Source organism: Cornus florida, unplaced genomic scaffold (assembly GCF_030987335.1).
Source record: "Cornus florida cultivar Cherokee Brave unplaced genomic scaffold, ASM3098733v1 CherokeeBrave_3.0.0_Hap2_Chr08, whole genome shotgun sequence".
NCBI classification, from domain to species: domain Eukaryota; kingdom Viridiplantae; phylum Streptophyta; class Magnoliopsida; order Cornales; family Cornaceae; genus Cornus; species Cornus florida.
Window position 1 is genome coordinate 84,410,901 of NW_026775578.1, and position 19,116 is coordinate 84,430,016.

Sequence of the window (19,116 nt, forward strand, 5' to 3'; positions counted from 1 at the left end):
GCTCACAAAAGTCCCAAGCAATAGTAGCAATTTAAAGATTCAATGCTTGCTGGTGGGTCATCGCGTGCACCAACGTTTAAGAATGCATTAAGAATGTAAGTGTGCAATGTGGCCAAGTTTTAAATTTATAAAAGCAACTACTACCTCTAACTAAAAATATAGCTAGGGTGAGTAGGAATCGTCCCAAGGGATTGTGGGCATGTTTGCAATGGAAACAATGTATAGGGTCAGTAGGTCAAGTGATCAAAAGATGATTTGTTTGGTTGATTAAATTAAACTACAATGCAATTTGAAATTAAAGCAAGTAAAATGTAACAATTTACAAAGTAGGGAAAAAGATATAAAGGAGAGGACTTGGGGTACTAGAGCTCACCAATAAGCTTGACTTTACTAGACACTAGTAATTGTATATCAATGGGGAAATTGAATTGTAACTTGTGTGTGTATGTGACATTAATTAAAACTAGGCATAGATGGCAAATAAGTATAGATTGTCTAGCCAATTCAAATGGAAAACACAACCTATCAAATGAGACTAAAATCCATTCATTGAAACCACGATTTATGCACACACACTACAACATATTAGGCTTTTACCAACGCCCTTTAGAAGAATGCTGGTATAGGTGAACTAATACCAGTGCTCTTCTTAGGAGCGCTGGTATAGATATAATCATACCAGCGCTTTACCAAAAAGCGCTGGTAAAGGGGTAATCATACCAGCGCTCTTTTTAGGAGCACTGGTATAGGTGTAATCATACCAGTGCTTTGGTATAGGGGTAATCGTACCAGCGTTTTTCTCTAAAGCGGTAGTATAGGGGGTAGTAGTTATACCAACGCTTTAAAAAAAAGCATTGGTAATAGCCCTTCCATTCCCTACCTTTTTTCCCCTTCCCTCCAATTTTTTATCTTTTCCCTCCACTTTTTTCCCTTCCCACCACTTTTTCCCTCTGCTATAGAATATTTGGGGCCTTTTACTACGTCGTGTTTTTTGGGGCCATTAACACTGTGTTCACTTTCCCATTTCATTTTGCAAGCCCTAACGCTCTCTCCCCTTCCATCGCCGGTCTCGCCCGATCTTGTAATCCATTTTGTTTTCCATCACAGCTCTCTCTCCTTCCATCACCGGTCATTACAGCTCTCTCCCCTTCCATCAGTCAGTGTTCCAAAACCCGAATTTTAATCAGAGACCAACGCTCTAAAACTGGTGGCTTGGTTTAGAGAGACAAAGTCATTGCTACTGCACACATAGAGAGAGAAAGAGTCATTGTTGGGGGTTTCCAAAACCTTGTCTACACTTTTTTAGGTTAGTAACTGTTTGCCATCTGATTTTGATTACCTGTGTAGATCATTGTACCTAAGATTGTTGTTATTCTGGTGATAATATTGAGTAAATTTAGGGTTTTATGTGGATTTGTTATTTAAAGTGTTTTAGTTTTCAGATTGCATTGGTAAATTTTACGCTAGATTTAAGGGTTACATGTGTTTAGCGCACTTTCAATGGCGTAATTATCTCTCTATACACACACAGATCAGGTTTTTCCTTTTACTTTTCCCCTTATTTGTTACGAATTTCGTTTGAATCTGTTTGGCAAAAATTTAATCTATTTGCTTGAAATCTGTTGAACTTGTAAGGGGATATTAAATTTAATCTATTTTCATATATTATTTTGTGTCTGGCGTATAAATTCTTTTGGCAGTTGAAATTATTGTTTTAGTTTAAACTTTTAATTATTCTTATTTTTATTTTTGCGGTTTTAATTCATAATTGCTGTTTTACAGGAGTGGTTCAGTTTTTTGAATATCTTGCAACGGAGCATCTTCCTCGCTTTGCCTATTCTCTGTCTTTAATCTCTCAGCTTTCTTCAAGCAGACTCTTCCTTCGCATCTTCAAGAGCACAAGTCAGGTATGAAAGTCATTTTTCTGCATCTTGCCTTGGAAACTTTTGGTCATGAAGGCCCCTGCAACATCAATAAATGGAATTTTGGTATCCTACGACAACCGTTGAACATCAAATGTGTTCCCAAACTCCATAATGTCAGGCCTTAGAGTTGTCTAAATTGTTGTCTGATAAAATAGTGTTTGACTATATATAATATGCAAAACATTTTTTATAAAAAAATATTTTAAAAAACTATCTTCTTTTTTCTTTTGTGTTACAAACAAATCTAAAAGAAAATGTCACATTAAAATAACTTTTTGTGTAGAGCAATTTCAAACAAATAAATAGTCATTTGTACGCTGGTTTTAAAAAAAAAAAATTTGTATGTGAATTTCCTGTATCAACTTTTTTGTATGCTAGTTAAAAAAAAAAATATTCAGACCAACAGTTGGCTAACGCTCCTTCTGTTCATGAGTATTTGCTCCACTCATGAATCATGGCAAGGTTGTTGTACGACTGCAATTTACACCCTAACCTAGACTTGTGCTAATGAAAACTTAGAAACATAAATTAATCTTTCAACAGGATCATTGCCAATGTTAGAAGTAATATGGTAACAAACTGTTATGTCTCTTTCAAATTTACCTCTTGAGTTACATTTTATATAATCGACTTCTATTTTGTAGAAGTCTGTTTCAGATTGGTTTGCAATGGAGGCATTGTTATGCTTTCATGACGCCTAAAATACATCACTAATGTCTTGTAATGGCTTTTTGTTGTGGCAGGTATGATCGAGCGAGGGGAGTTGAAAAAGAAAATAAGGACGCAAAGCTTGAATACCTGGAAGAAGCATTCACAACATCCAATTGGATAGTTCAGATTTACAAAGTCAAACCACTAAATAATAGGTGGTGATTAACATAACCCCTCCTCCCTTTTATGTAGGACAGAAGGAACATGGTTGATGAATTTTGAGAGCTTCTTTAGTCTAAGAACTATTTAGAGATATACACATTTTGCCATTGAGTTTGTGTTTTTAACATTCGAGGCTTATATTTATTTGCTGGAATCTTTTATGTTGAAAATTTTATATTGCCTCCTTGCCTAATATTTATCAAGTCTTTTGATCAAGTAAATGCCCAGATCCTTGACTGCTTGGGACGATGTAAATGACTGGCTTAGTAGATCATAAAGTCAAGATTGGGCACTGGACCATTTCCTCTATGAAGGAGAGCTTCTTAAGATGAAACTAGATAACTATTCTCATAAACAAATGAATCTGTGTTAGGTCTTCATGATTTTCCTTGTTATGTATTGGGTGTCTCAATTTTAGTTTTCATTTACTTATTTTTCTGCTTAAGTTTTTATTTTTCTTTTTTGTTCTTGATGCTTTTGCTCTATTTTTTTTTTTTTTTTTAAATCTGATTTATATAACATATATGCAATTTCAGGGGCTGGATTTCAATTCAAAACAAGTATTTGTTTGGGAAAGTAAACATTCAGATCAAGTTTGTAGAGGGTGACTCTGCAGGGACTGTCACTGCTTTCTATGTGAGTTTCAATTTTCAACTAATATTTTTCTTGAATAATATTATATTTATACACACAAATACACGAACTAGGTTTAATGCAATTATAGTTTTGGTACATTATGTCATTCAATACATTTATTTAAGTGTTTAGTTGCAGAAAATAGAAAACTTGACATCGTTTAAATTCAAGAACTGGGGTAGTCTTAGCTAGTTGTTCCTTTCAGCTCGTGAATTGGATCAAATTCCATTTATTTTTCACATTTAATGCCTACCCACCTAGTATTTTGTCCATGAACCATTCATTTCCTCCAAAAAAAAAAAAAAAAAAAAAAAAAGATGGTGGCCAGTTTTGCTTTACTCTTTTATTTCATTGGGTCAAATCTATTTCTTATAAAATTAGAAGATTATCACTCTCTAATTTGCTTTATGTTGATTGGTAATTAACTGTGACATTGATGATGATGATGACCAATTTCGCTTTACTCTTTTTTGAGCTGTTGATGTTGATATTTTGTTTTTGGTTTTGATGTGTGCAGATGTCATCAGACGGCTCAAATCACAACGAGTTCGATTTTGGCTCCCTATTTTGTTTGTGGCTTCAATATTTTCGTTCAAGAATATTGCAATATCTCAATTAGTTGATAGAGCAATTTATAGTAGTGATAAAATAATTATGATGATTTCAGCAACTTTTTATTAAATGGCGTTTTTGATCTCTCTCTCTCTCTCCTCTTGTTTGAATTGGATTCTTTGTAGGGCTCTGCAAATCATCTAATGCCAAGGACTGACTCTTGATTACTTCAGGACAACTTCATTTACATCCCCATCTACCTGGACTTTAATGTGTTTTAAGGACATAATGTGTTTTAAGTACTATTTCTTTGATTCGTTGCATGTATTTTGTTTGTATTTTGTTCACAAATATTAGAAAAAAGAAAGTTTGAAGTTTGATGAGTTCTTTTGAAGAAACTTGTGGTTGTGTTCTTTAATTCATTGCATGTATTTTGTTTGTATTTTGGTTTCCACAGAACAAGGGTTATGACCATAAAAGAGATCCATGTGCAGTTTTCAATGTGTTGGATTCAATGCTGAAGGGTAGCTTGGAGCGATTGAAAACAATGAGGTTAGCTTTTGTCTATGTTGTTTTGGCTGGTTTGGATGGTAGATTAGTGCAGCTTTCTTGTAATTATTTATTGGAGTTGCCGAGTTGTTATGGAACCAACCAGATAGCTGTAACAATCCTTCTTGTTTTGAAAGTGAAGTTGAAAAAATGTTACTTAACTACTTTACATCTTCCCTGCTTATTATTTTAGTACTTCCTTTTTTAGTTTTTAGTTTCAAATTGCTGCTGAGTCTAAAAGCTCCAATTAATTCTTGTAATTTCTCAAATTGGTGAAAGTAGAAACTCTGTTTACAAGTAGTTGTGGAATCATAGCCATAGACTTCAATGACCTTTGAGAAATAGTGTTATCTCAAAATAACCTCAAATTCCTTATGAAGTAAGCTGTAAAAGTGCAAAACAAAAAATAACATTTATATGCTTTTTGTGGCATTATCTCATCCTCTATCTCCATATATATTTTCTCTTGATGACCGTTGTAAACATTTGCCAGACAAAGAGAGAACTGAAATCAAGGAGCAACTTGATCCGAGGGCCAGGTTTGTGCTGTGCTGCTTAAGTTTGATTATTTCATAAAATAATACGAGTTTTCAAGATGAGGTTGCTTTTGCCATTTGGGTGTGTCAATCAATTATTTAATATCCTGAAGATTTTTCTTTCTTAGTATCCTTGAGGTATGATTATTAGTTTTTTCTATTTTTATTTTTATGATTATCAAGATGGACTTACTTTTCCCATGGATAAAAAAATCCTTAAATTGTCTTTAGATTTCTTACCATTCTCGTCTAAAAATTAAAGCTGGTGTACTCCAATATTCCAATAGTTCATACATCAGAAGAAATATCCCGAATTTCTTGGGAAAAGTTCATATATTTAATTTCATAAAGTTCTCATTTTCTCAACAAAATTCAAAAGGATCGTGATTTTCCTTACACAGGTATTTTTATTTGCAAGATGATATTACTTCAAAATTAATTTTCACCCATTTTTTCTACCTTTAAAATGTTTTTTAATGCCAAAATCTGTCTGGTGGATATTTTTTACTTCATATTCTTCTCACTACATTCCTGAATCGTGCCCAACCACCATACTTTCATTCTATTAATATAAAATAATATACTAACCAGTAAGTACTAGATTATTCTTTAAGAATATCTAATCCTAATCCAATCTATACATACAACAACCATAAATGATATTTTAATCATCTAACAAATAACAATCTAATTACGCTTTGGCAAATCAACCATGCCATTATAAATACTTTCATTTATATATTGGCAACTCAACCATGCCTCCTTAAGTATTTTTATTTATACATTGGCAATTCAACCATGCCTCCACAGGTATATTTATTCATACATTTAATTAGCAACTCATCCATACTTTCCATATATGTATTTTATTCATACAAATATTCAGGTAATATATTTAATCCTTTGGCAAATCATCCATGCCTACACTTTAATCATGAATTAACTTTAAACTTAACAATACGCTAAATCACACATAGTCATCTCATGCATATTATACGCATATCATTAATTTAATAACCAGTCCATCTAGATATATTAAGTAAGAATAATAACACTAATGATCTGAATTGACATATATATACACATATATTATATAATATATATGTGTATAATCCTTCTTTAATAATCCTTAATTATTTAAAATCACATATACATATATATCAATAATTATATATATATATATATGTACCACTATCAATACAACTCATAAATTAAATAAACCATATATACACATATATAAATAAATAAATAAATATATATATATATATATATATATATATTATAAAACCAATTATTAATTTACTATATTACACAAATTAATGCTACTAAATATGTCAGAGATAGTTTCCCCTAAATACTCCATATCGGTTTAAATAGTTTTCCGACACTGTCTCACTAAAATGTAAATATCTTCTAGTAAGATGGGAATCTGATAATGAAATTGGTACTATTGGAAAGACGACGAAAAATTCTTGAATTTGAGCTCAAGAATGACCCAATTTCGATTTAAGATGACTAAGTTATGACCGTTTTAATTTTATGTTACAAACAGGAAAAATAATTAGCTGAGCTCAAACACTACTGTGAGCGCACCCACACTAGATTAGCTCACTTGAATGCACCCACACCAGATTAGCTCACTTGAGCTCACATGTATGCACCCACACCAAATTAATCTTCTGTTGACCAAACCTAATCCATGATCCAGATTCACATACACACTCTTTTGTGTACACCGCAATGCACATAATCATTCCACTTATGTCTAAACTATTCCAATGGCCCAGATTAGTGGTTTAACCTCTTACCATGCACCGTCCTACACCAGATTACTACCCTATTGTTGCGCCCACTTTACCGACGTCGCCTCCAGTGTTGTGTGTGTATATATATATATATATATATATAATATAAACTATCTATATAATTTTTCCAAATTAAGATAGAAAATAATTCTAGAATAATTCCAAAAAATATATAAAATACATTCTAAATTTAATCTAAAAATTCCAGAAAATTACAGAAAATTCCCATAAATTCTAGAAACACTAATTAACCCTCTTGGGTCTAGATTCAGCCTATCGATTAATGTAAACAAAATATGCAACATATATATAAAACAATAAAAATCTAAAATTCTAAAAATAAAATATAATAATTCATATTTTAAAGATTCCGTACTAACCATCATTTAATCAATAAATTTAATCTTAAATTTTGATACTTAAGGAGAAATCCTTATGAGTTCTAAGAGGAAATTTAGAGAAGAACTCGCCTGAAGGTTTCAAAACGAAACCGAAGGTTCAAGCCTTGATTGCATCTTCCAAATCCGATGTCCTCTTTCTCTAATCCGGCCTCCTCTTTATCAACCTTCTCCTTCTCTCCCTCTCTCTTATTTTTCTAACGTGTAAAACTTTTAACCCTAAAGTCTTATGCGTATATTTATACACATTAGAATCCAAATCCTATTCCAACTAGGACTTTCAAATAAAATAATAATTCTTAAATAATATATATCTATAAACATATATTATATTACAGATATATATATATACCTTTCATAATTAACCCATGGGTTAATTAAATCATATAGACCTATATATATCCATAAATAAATAAATAAATAAATATATATATATATATATATATATATATATATATCTTTCCATAACAATTATTAATTAATTATATTTATATATAATTATATATATTTATAATTAATACAAAAATAATCATTTAAATAATTAAATAACCATGGGCCTTTATTAATTAACCCAATAAGGCTTCATTCAAGCCCAAGACCATATCTTTTGGTTCAACTTTCCTTAAGCCCAAATCCAATTCATTTAAATAAACCAAATAATTAAATAAACACTTAAATTAAAAAACTAATTACACTAAACACATACACAAAACAATAAATTACAACCAAATCATATTATACCAATAAAATCAACACGTCAATAATTCAATCAATAATTAAGCACACACACAACAATTATCATATCAATAATTCATGAAATATAAATAAAATAAAATAATTAATCTAAGCACTCAATAAAACAAATCAATTAAAAATTAAAATAAACGCAATTAATTCAAATTGAATCAAATAAATTATTTAAAAATAAAATAAAAATAATTAATTTCAATTAATAAATCCTTTAAAATATTGGGGTATTACATTCTTCCCCCCTAACAAAAGGAATTCTGTCCTCGGAATTCACGAATCCATGAAATGAAAACTTTGATTATTTAATTTCAAATTTCATTATTCCTTTTATCTGTGTAGAAATTAACCCATCCTCACATACTCATAATTAGCAGACACATCTCGTAATTAGCTAATTCCATATTTATATAATTGATAAATATAAGTACACACTAGAGACTCTCACTGGACTAAAGCAGTCTTAACCGGATAGTGGGTATCTTATGTAAAATGCACACAAAGGTGGTCACGAGTCCTCCTTCTACCATGGCCCACACATCCTTAAATCCAGCTACCCATCTCAATCAGCAATATACGCCTCCATCCTAACCACTGATCCTGAGACTCAAGCTCATATCGTGACACACACACACACACACACACACACACACACACACATATATATATAATCCATTATATCCAAACATAAAAGTAAATTATCCAACCATATTATTTCAATGGCATGCCATCCAACTATTCCGTTGACCTGACACGAATAAGTAGGACTTAACTCTATGGTTAATCCGTTCCCTTATAAATATATAGGTAGGACTTAACTTCTTTGGTTAATCCGTCCCTGAAATGCCACCGTCCCATACCGGTGCATTAAACCATACAATCTATAAATAAATAGGTAGGACTTAACTATTCCGTTAATCCGTCCCTAAAATACCTCCATATTATTTTAATGGTGCATAAATCCATAAAACCCATACTTCATGAAATATATATAATTATACATCAAATAATCCAGAAGTAATTATAATAAAAATTCAATAAATACATAATTATATTATATGCCAATACATGATTAAAATCACATAAATAGACATTGAAATTGCTAGAATAATATTAAGCAAATAAATTATTTATTCACAACATGTAAGTTAATTAAAATTCCATATGGTTCAAGTCCTTAGCATATTAATGAATATTATCATTCTGAGATTTTAACCAATCTATTTCAATTATTTAAATCACCTAATTTGATCTAAATAATTTTGAAACACCCCAATCCTCAAAACAGAACTTAAAAACCAATTCTGCAACTACATTCATCCTCCCTGAACAATACTGAGTGTAGAAGTAATAACTTCCCACAATTCAGTTATCTACTCTATCTTGCACATGTGTTTACTATATGAACGTAAACTATCGACCTTCGTAGTCTATGTCATTAAATCAGTTTCCATGATAAAAGATCGTCTCCCTACATACTAATTTAGCATACAATCCTAGCACTTACGCTCTTGCCTTCTCAAATACCTTCCAAATCGATGTCCTACCATTTGTTGACAAGACTAAACGATTGAACTTTAGGACGCACTAATGAACTGAATATAGAATATAATGAATCCTAAACTTAAACTCTAAGTAAAAGAATACACAACGCGAAAGTCACACAACAAAAGACACCCAAGGGACACTTGTGATATAGATATGTTGTATATTTTAAGTAGTGTTTGAGCTCAGCCGTTGTATGGATAGTGGTACATATATCAATAATTATATATATATATATATATATATATATATATAATTATTGATATATATGTATATATGATTTTAAATAATTAAGGATTATTAAGGAAAGATTATACACATATATATTATATAATATATGTGTATATATATGTAAATTCAGATCATTAGTGTTATTATTTTTACTTAATATATTTGGATGGACTGGTTATGAAATTAATAATATGCGTATAATATGCATGAGATGGCTATGTATGATTTAGCGTATTGTTAAGTTTAAAGTTAATTCATGGTTAAAGTGTAGGCATGGATGATTTGCCAAAGGATTAAATATATTACCTGAATATTTGTATGAATAGAATACATATATGGAAAGCGTGGATGAGTTGCTAATTAAATGTATGAATAAATATACCTGTGGAGGCATGGTTGAATTGCCAATGTATAAATAAAAATACTTAAGGAGGCATGGTTGAGTTGCCAATATATAAATGAAAGTATTTATAATGGCATGGTTGATTTGCCAAAGTGTAATTAGATTGTTATGTGTTAGATGATTAAAATATCATTTATAGTTGTTGTATGTATAGATTGGATTAGGATTAGATATTCTTAAATTAGAATAATCTAGTACTTACTGGTTAGTATATTATTTTATATTAATAGAATAATATTGGTGATGACATTGATGATTTATCAAAGCTTAGAGTTTGAATATGTGATTTAAATAATTAAAATCATTATCGGGTTTTGGGATTAAATATAAGATTCCTTGTATTATAACTTATTGTTTAAATGATTAAGCTACTGACTAGGATGGGATTAAGGTTAAAGGAGTTTTTTTAAAAAAGAAATGGTGGATTAGTCTTGGTATAATTATTATTTTAATCATTGTTTAATAGGTTTGGAAATTTATTAAATCTATTAATGGATGTGATTAGTGTAGTATATATAATTATTTATATATATGTATATCATGCTGTATTAAAGTTAAAACTTTATTAGGTTTGGTTTTGATCAGAGATGATCTACTTATTGGTTTTCAGAGGCCTGGTAAAGTGAACTTCCTCGTAGGGTTTAACCCACGATTTATTTTTCAGGTTATTAGAAGTTCAAGTCTCAAAATTGAGGATCCGCAACTGGAGGACTTATCTATTCTTTCTATTTTATTTCAAAATATGATATTATTACTTCCGTAAGTATTAATAGATTAATAGATAGTGGATTTTGGTTAAGGGGTCCTTGAGTTACAAGATTCCCTAGTTATAAATTTTAGAAAATTATTAATGAAACTTTTATTTAATAGATTCCCTTCAGCGAGTTATTTATTCTTTTTATTTCTTTTTGTACTCTGTGTTTATTTGAAATACTTTAATTGTTTAGATATCCCCTGGTTTTGTGCTCGGACTTGATCAACCCGTGTTCCGAAATTAGGGGGTATCACAATCTTGATGAGGCCAGATTGATGCTGCTCTGATCGATCGAAGGAATGTTGAGATCGATCGAACTTGCTGTTTTTCCACACTTTGCTTCCACTTTGCTCCTTTTTTCCATTCAGCTTGAAATTGCTTCTTTTAAGCTCTTATTTGGCTGAATTAACTTATTTTTGGGATAAGTACCTAAAAAGGGCAATAACATGAAATTAATCTAAGACGGGAAAATAAGATAGATAAAGATTCTATAATACCTAAGTTTAAGGGGTTTAAATGCGCACTTTTCATTACTCATCACACCCCCAAACTTAAATATTGCTAGTCTCTAGCAATGAACTATAAAGTAAATGAATGAAATGAACGACTATACAACTATGAACTAGAAGGCAATAAATGGATAACGCCACTTTCGTTGGGAACATAATTGCATTTAGCATATGTAACAAGTCTTTTAAACCCCTAGGTTACCCCTAGTGGACGAGTGAAGTCTCGTGAGGGTTTCCAGAAATGATACCACAAACATTATGCTCATTATCACAAAAGAGACACCAATATTGCAAATAAGCATTGGGAGAAAACTACTTCAAGTATGTAATTTTTCAACCATTTCCAATCAATCTCCCAAAATTTCAACATCAAACAAGCAAGTATGGTCCTCCATACATCAAGAAAATGATTATGCAAATCAAAACAACTCTAGAATCCTTTTTGAGTGAACTGGCATCAAATATGTTGCTATCTTAGCCAACTAAAGAAATGATCACATCCTTATCCTTAAATTAGCACACAAATCTAGTACTGATCATCAAAATAAAGAGTGGACACTTTGCTTCCACTTTGCTCCTTTTTTCCATTCAGCTTGAAATTGCTTCTTTTAAGCTCTTATTTGGCTGAATTAACTTATTTTTGGGATAAGTACCTAAAAAGGGCAATAACATGAAATTAATCTAAGACGGGAAAATAAGATAGATAAAGATTCTATAATACCTAAGTTTAAGGGGTTTAAATGCGCACTTTTCATTACTCATCACACCCCCAAACTTAAATATTGCTAGTCTCTAGCAATGAACTATAAAGTAAATGAATGAAATGAACGACTATACAACTATGAACTAGAAGGCAATAAATGGATAACGCCACTTTCGTTGGGAACATAATTGCATTTAGCATATGTAACAAGTCTTTTAAACCCCTAGGTTACCCCTAGTGGACGAGTGAAGTCTCGTGAGGGTTTCCAGAAATGATACCACAAACATTATGCTCATTATCACAAAAGAGACACCAATATTGCAAATAAGCATTGGGAGAAAACTACTTCAAGTATGTAATTTTTCAACCATTTCCAATCAATCTCCCAAAATTTCAACATCAAACAAGCAAGTATGGTCCTCCATACATCAAGAAAATGATTATGCAAATCAAAACAACTCTAGAATCCTTTTTGAGTGAACTGGCATCAAATATGTTGCTATCTTAGCCAACTAAAGAAATGATCACATCCTTATCCTTAAATTAGCACACAAATCTAGTACTGATCATCAAAATAAAGAGTGGACCTTTTATTAAATCTTTATTGTTCTAGGTGTGCTTATTCTTTTTACTCAATTGTTTTTTTTTTTTTTTTTTTTTTTACACTATCCTAAAGATCAAAGATGGAAGCATAGTGCAATGTGTTGATTTATTAAGCTTTCTAGTGATCCATGAGGTTGAGCGTTAGGTCAATGACTCCTAAACCAGACGGCTTTAGGGCACTCGGTGTTTAAACACCCCTAAGAACTTACAAACTCAAATCAACTAGGCTACAAATCAAAATAATCTCCATCTAATCATTTCCCATTTCTCACCTTTTGGTATAAGTCCTCACTTTTTATTGCTTTTGCAACTTTTTTTTTTTTTTTTTTAAGTAACATTCAATTATTAACCTAGAGTTTGGGCCCTCCACCTTTCGGCGCGAGAAATTCAGTGCTTGATGAGACTAGAATCCCGGCTACTCAATGAAAAGGGTTTGTTATCCACCTTTATCAAAATGAAAACTTTCAATGCACTTCTATCCCAATTGGGATATAACCAATTCAATAATCAATAAAGCATGTACCCCACAAATGAATACTAGTGTGCGCCTGTGCTAGTGCAGAATCCTAGAGTGAATCTCAAAACAATCACAAAATTAGGATGATGTAGACCATAAGTGCAAGCAAGATATCAATCTTTCAAAAAATTTACTCCTAAATGGCATCCACAGGGCATACAAAGAGAATTGGACTCACAAGTTAAGTAATTTTTAAATTTTAAGCAATATAGTCCTCAAAAGATCACAATCACAACTATTTATTGACCAATCATAGAAAATCCCTCAAATACACAAGTCATGCTTAACACTGTAATTAACACCCATTACCCCCAAACTTAAATGGCACAGTGTCCTCAATGTGTAAAAAGAACAAAAGGAAAGAGTATACCAGTGTAACCAAGGTAAAGAATGGCCGGGACACAAATATCCAAAGTGGGTGGTACAACCCTCCAAACTTGAAATTGACTACGGTATTGAAAATATGGCACTTGGATAAAACTCATCAGATAATAAAGGGATAATAACTGTGCACAGTGGACATGTAAGTGTAAATGGGATAGGAAATGAAGTAAAGAGAGAGAGGAATAAGAGTGGTCATGAAAGAAAATTTTGGGCAGCATTCTCTCTTACTAAAGTCATTGGAATGCACCTAATAATCAAGTCAATCACAGACAGATATATCAATGTAAAGATATGACATCCAAAAGATAACATGTGTAGAAAGAAAGATAATAAACAGTATATGGTATATCATAGTGTCTGGGCCGATAGACTGGCCGCAAAAATATCATATCAGTATAAAAAGAATAGTCAGATATCACAGATATATATAATAGATAAAAGAGAGATAAAAAGATCAGGCAGAGAAGGTAGGGCGAGCGGGGCGTGATCCCCGGATATCTCTGGATGTGTCACGCAGCGCAGCTAAGACATCTGCATAGAGAGTAAAAATGTCTCTATGAGAGAGACTACTGCATCCTCCAATGACTGGACACGCTCTCCTAGGCCGGGTGTCGGAACTGGAGCCTCAGGCATGACTGGATCATGAAACTGTGGTACATCCTGACCCTGCTCCTGGAAATGAACTGGTGACCCAACTGAAGAGTGATGTTGTAACTCCTCTGGAGGCTGCTGCTCTAGTTCTATATCCATATATGTTGCAGCCGTCGGTATAGAATGCATAAAGAGCTGCCAGAAAGTCTGAACGTTTCTTGATCTTATGGCCCGCCATAAATACATTTTAGTATAATACCGAATTGAAAAACCATAAGTCATTGGGCAGATAAGTCCTGGTGGCGAAAGTCTCGCCATCTGCGTAATGGCCAGTCAAGGCAACGACCATGTCTGCATCAGAAGGCCTCCTCAGAATGGGATAGTGAATATCAGGATGGCAGACATGCGGGCATCGACAAAAATTGGCCAAAGTGTCTACTATGATGCTGATAGGGTGGCCATCAATAGTAGTCTGCACCTCTGATAGGTTACTCGGGACCGACCAGAGGTTCTGGAAGAATAACCAAACAAGCCACGGATAAACAGGATAAGTAACTGGCGCCAGAATGGCTAAAATGCCGCGCCGCTCAATATCATTAAAAGTTACCCGAGTCAAGACTGACCGGGAGAAGAAAGTTATGCCAAATACGGACTCATGGGACACCGAAAGGCGTCTGAACTTCCAGATAGGTCTATCTCAGATCTGGCCGGGCTGTGCCAGTGGTGGAGAAGGAGAAGATATATGTTCATCCTCATCAGAATGGGATGAAGATGCAGAGGTGGTAGAGGTAGAGCCGTCAGACTGAACCGGGGCTGGCTCCTTATACTCCTGCAACTGCTCAGGCTGCTTAGCCTGCTCTAGAGTTGGATCCGGAGTATAAGAAGGCTCTGTTGGATCCTCTACTCTCTGTCGTACTCTCCTCTCTTACTGTCTACGGGCAACTGTCTTAACCCATGCCATGGCCTGCAAAACAGAAAAGAAACACTTGCAATAGAAGTCAGTAACAGATAATAGAGAATTGAAGCACAGTATATAAAAACATGTATGGCAAATAAGATAGATAACTCAGAGTAATCGACATGAATCTATGCAAGTGATAATGCAGCCAGGTAAACAGTGACTAAGTGAAGCATGCTAAATAGTGTAAGTATGGAATGCATCCAATGTGGAAAACACAGGCATTGGGCATAAATAAGGTAGCATGGAACGCAAAAGATGGTGTGTGAAGTGTGCATATGCAAATCTGTGAAGTTCGATCAATCATGACTTGAGTGAGATCGATCTTCTCAGATCGACCAGGAATAAGTTCAATCGATCTTTCTCTGATCGATCAGAGAAAACTTCGATCGATCGAACTGTTGCGAGTGTAATGACCCGGTCATTTTCTTCCCTTTCCTTTTTCTCAAATTTTACGAATAAATTTTTTCCGTTTAAATTTCTTTTTCGAGTTCTGTTTCTCGTCATTGGGTGTCATCTCGAGTGCTTAGAAATTGTTTTCGAGGTTCTTTTGTTTGGATTGATAACTTCCTTTGAGGACCGAGTCATTTTCACATTTTCGTTTTTTCGACACTTTTTACTTTTCATCTTTTTCTCGGTTGTCACTTTATTGGCACAACCTCACTTTTCATGTTCGGATTTGATTCCGATTTTTCATGCATCCATGATATTTGATTTCCATGATATCTACATTTTCACTTTTGTAGAAAACCGTGTTAAATGTTTACTTTTCTTGTAAAGGGCATGAAAGCATGACTTTTTGGTAATTATCCTAAACTTGAGGGGTTCTTGTGTAATTACTTAAAGTAATTATTTTTCATCTTGGGGACCATTTTGTAATTTAATTTAAAAGATATTTTCAAAAAGGACCGTTTTGTAATTTTTGAAAAGTGTGACAAGTGTCGCACTCTCATTGGTCCACTTGTTGACATTTGTGTGGAAACACTTTGATGCCTTGGATGATGACACTTGGAGGGTGGAGATTCACCCATTTGTTGGCTTAGGATTGGTGCACTTGTTGGCTTGGATGGTTGACAAGTGTAGGCTTGAAATTAAGCCTAGGGATGAGCCATGGATTTGTGATAAATGTATGACTCATCTTTAGTCTTGCAAGTGTGTGTGTGAGAGGTAGTGTAAGGGCACCTAGTGAATGGAGAATCCCACCACATTTAGTTTAGGGTTTATGTTTTTATTTCATTCATCTCCTCCCTCTCTTGTAAAGAAAACCCTAGCCACTATTAGAGAAGCTTGATGCTTAAGCTTTGACCTTGATTTTTGAGGCCTTTTCACTCACCTTAGACCATGAACCTTGGAACACTTTTTGTTCCTCTCACTCTCCTCTTCATAACCCTAGAAGGGTTTACAATTTTGTGCTTTCTAGCCTTGGATTCAAGAGGAACAATCCTCTTGTGAGGTAGGGGGTGTTATAATTTATTTTTCTAAGTGTTTTAATTGCTTTGGTATGAAATACAAGTTGTAAGCATGTTTTATATTAATTTGAGAAATTAATGATCAATTGTAACTTGCATATAACTCACTTTGACTTGAAATATGGCATGGACTTCACTTGATCTTTGATATATATTTATTTGGAACCATTTGAATGAGTTTTTAAATCTAGAGATTAAATGAATTTAATTTGATTTAAATTCTAGTTAATTGTACCTTGCTTGTTTTTCAATTTTTACTTGATATATGGTGTGGCCATGACATATATTTATTTGAGATCATTTGAATAACCTTTGAAATCTAGAGATTTAATTAAATTTAAATTAATTAAATTATACATGTTTATATCTTGCTCATTTTGTGAAATTGATGTGATAATTGCAATCACCATGGAATGGACTTTCACATATATTTTTTTGAGGATTTTTGGACAACCTTGATTTCTAGAGAAATTAATTAATTAGGTTAATTAATTTCTACTTAGTGTCCTAATGAATTAGACAACTATTTCATAGGGCTTTTGTCTTTTTATCATGTATCATGACTTGGTCCAACTTAGCTCCATTAATGTAGTTAATGAACTTGCACCCTTACATTGGAATGATTTAATTGTTCAAGAGTTGTTAAACAAATAATTGAATCTTAATCTTATACTTGTGTATTTACGTCAATGGATTCTATGTACTATATATATTTTGGTTGTAGTCTAGGTTGATGCATACCATGATTTCTTGACATTTCGCATACCATCATAGTTAAGAATCTAGGGCATGACTTGTGTGTTTCCAAAATCTTGGTTGTGTATGAAACGTAGTTAATGCATTTCTTGCATCTTGATATTATCTTGACTTACACAACTTGTTGATTTTGGAACTTGGGATATCGAACAAGAAGTGACATGGCTAGGATTTGGTTCTAGTACGGGAGATAGAGAGCTCCTTACATTATCGTGCGCATTTGGGGAGGGTACCTTTGGGTTAATAGCCCTAAAGTGATCCCAAAAGAACTGTGTTCTATGGTGTGCACTAGGGGAATGGTACCCATGGGTTAGAAGCCCTAAAGTGATCTCAAGAGTACGGTTTGATCCGGGCGATATCCGAGTTCGCACATTAGTTGATTTCACTCTTTAAATTTCAAGTTGTTATTCTTTGAAGATTTAAACTTTTCATGTATGTGAAATGTTCCATTCTCGTCTATTTGCATAGATATTATGCCTTGTTCTTGATTTCGTGCATTAAACTTGTCGTGTTGTGTGGAATGTCCCATTCTTGTTTAATTGCATGGGTATTATGCATTATCCTTGATTTCACTCCTTGTCCTTGTCGTGTTAATTGAATTGTTTCAATCTTGTCAATTTTTCATAGTTAACTCGTTTCGTGTTACTTTATGCTATCGTGACTTAGGAATGACCTTATACATGTAACTTGACTTAGATTCTAGGTGGTATGGACCATATGTAATGATTTATATCAACATGCAAAATCTCTAAACTATTAGATCTCAAATGTTAGCTCTTAAATATCTAAGAACCTTGTCGTGTTATATGGAGTACTTCTCACCTTATTTAATTGCATAGGTATTATGCTTGCTTCGTGTGTTTATATTTCATCTAGCACACTTGAAATCGTGCACTTGCTTCTTGTATATATTGAATTCCATCCAGTACACTCGTGTCTTGTATACTTACCTTGTGTGTTTCCAATCTTGTTAGTATAACTGTGTTTTGTATACTTACCCCGCATGTTTTAATCTTCGTTAGTACACTTGTAACTGGTATGCATATATGTCATGTATCTTATTTCAATTACATGAGTAGCTTAGGATGATCCCTGAGTCTAATCTTTGACATAGACGTTAGGTGGCATGACCCTTTTGAATCGTTTCATGCTAGTCTAAAAATCTATAAGAATATCGAGTCTATGCATGCTCATTCTCGACGAGTAAACTTGTTTACTCACCTCGAAGTTACTGGGGGTTTTATTCAGGCACGAAGACTTGGTTCATGATATTCATCATTGCTTGGATGATTGTAGACTAGAAGGTTTTAATTCTTATAAAGGTTGGCTTGAAATGCCACTTATAGCCCTTTTATGTCAAAATGTGTATAATTGATTCTATTTATGTAATGTGTACTTAAGTACACCTTTTGTATTGTATTTTACATGTATGAGATGAGGCCGGAGGCCAATGACATGTATATTGTATTCTATGTAATTTTTGACTTCATAAAATATTATGAAAATATTGAAAAATCGTAAGTTATTGTTTCACCATGGGTGCATCGGGTGTAGGAATTTCATTTTCATTCTTCCATAGGGTCTCATTAGTCATGTATGAAGTGTGGCCAAGGGCCAAACGGTAATTTCCAATCATTTGCTAATTTTAGATTTTAAAATTTCCATTTCAAGT

General features: G+C 33.0%; 1 long non-coding RNA gene across 3 annotated transcripts; it reads left to right on the top strand.

The window, feature by feature from the left end:
• Nucleotides 1-945: 945 nt before the first annotated feature.
• LOC132268235 (uncharacterized) lies at nucleotides 946-18,965 on the top strand. 3 transcript variants are annotated; one of them, XR_009469261.1, is made up of 8 exons: nucleotides 951-1,306; nucleotides 1,783-1,907; nucleotides 2,669-2,791; nucleotides 3,335-3,434; nucleotides 3,952-4,285; nucleotides 4,444-4,538; nucleotides 5,029-5,074; nucleotides 10,865-11,069. It is a non-coding gene; the product is annotated as an uncharacterized LOC132268235 (long non-coding RNA). The 3 variants fall into 3 exon arrangements; XR_009469260.1 differs by lacking the exon at nucleotides 10,865-11,069 and adding an exon at nucleotides 18,693-18,965 and having other exon boundaries at nucleotides 946-1,306; nucleotides 3,952-4,538; XR_009469259.1 differs by having other exon boundaries at nucleotides 947-1,306; nucleotides 3,952-4,538.
• The last annotated feature ends 151 nt before the right edge of the window (nucleotides 18,966-19,116 follow it).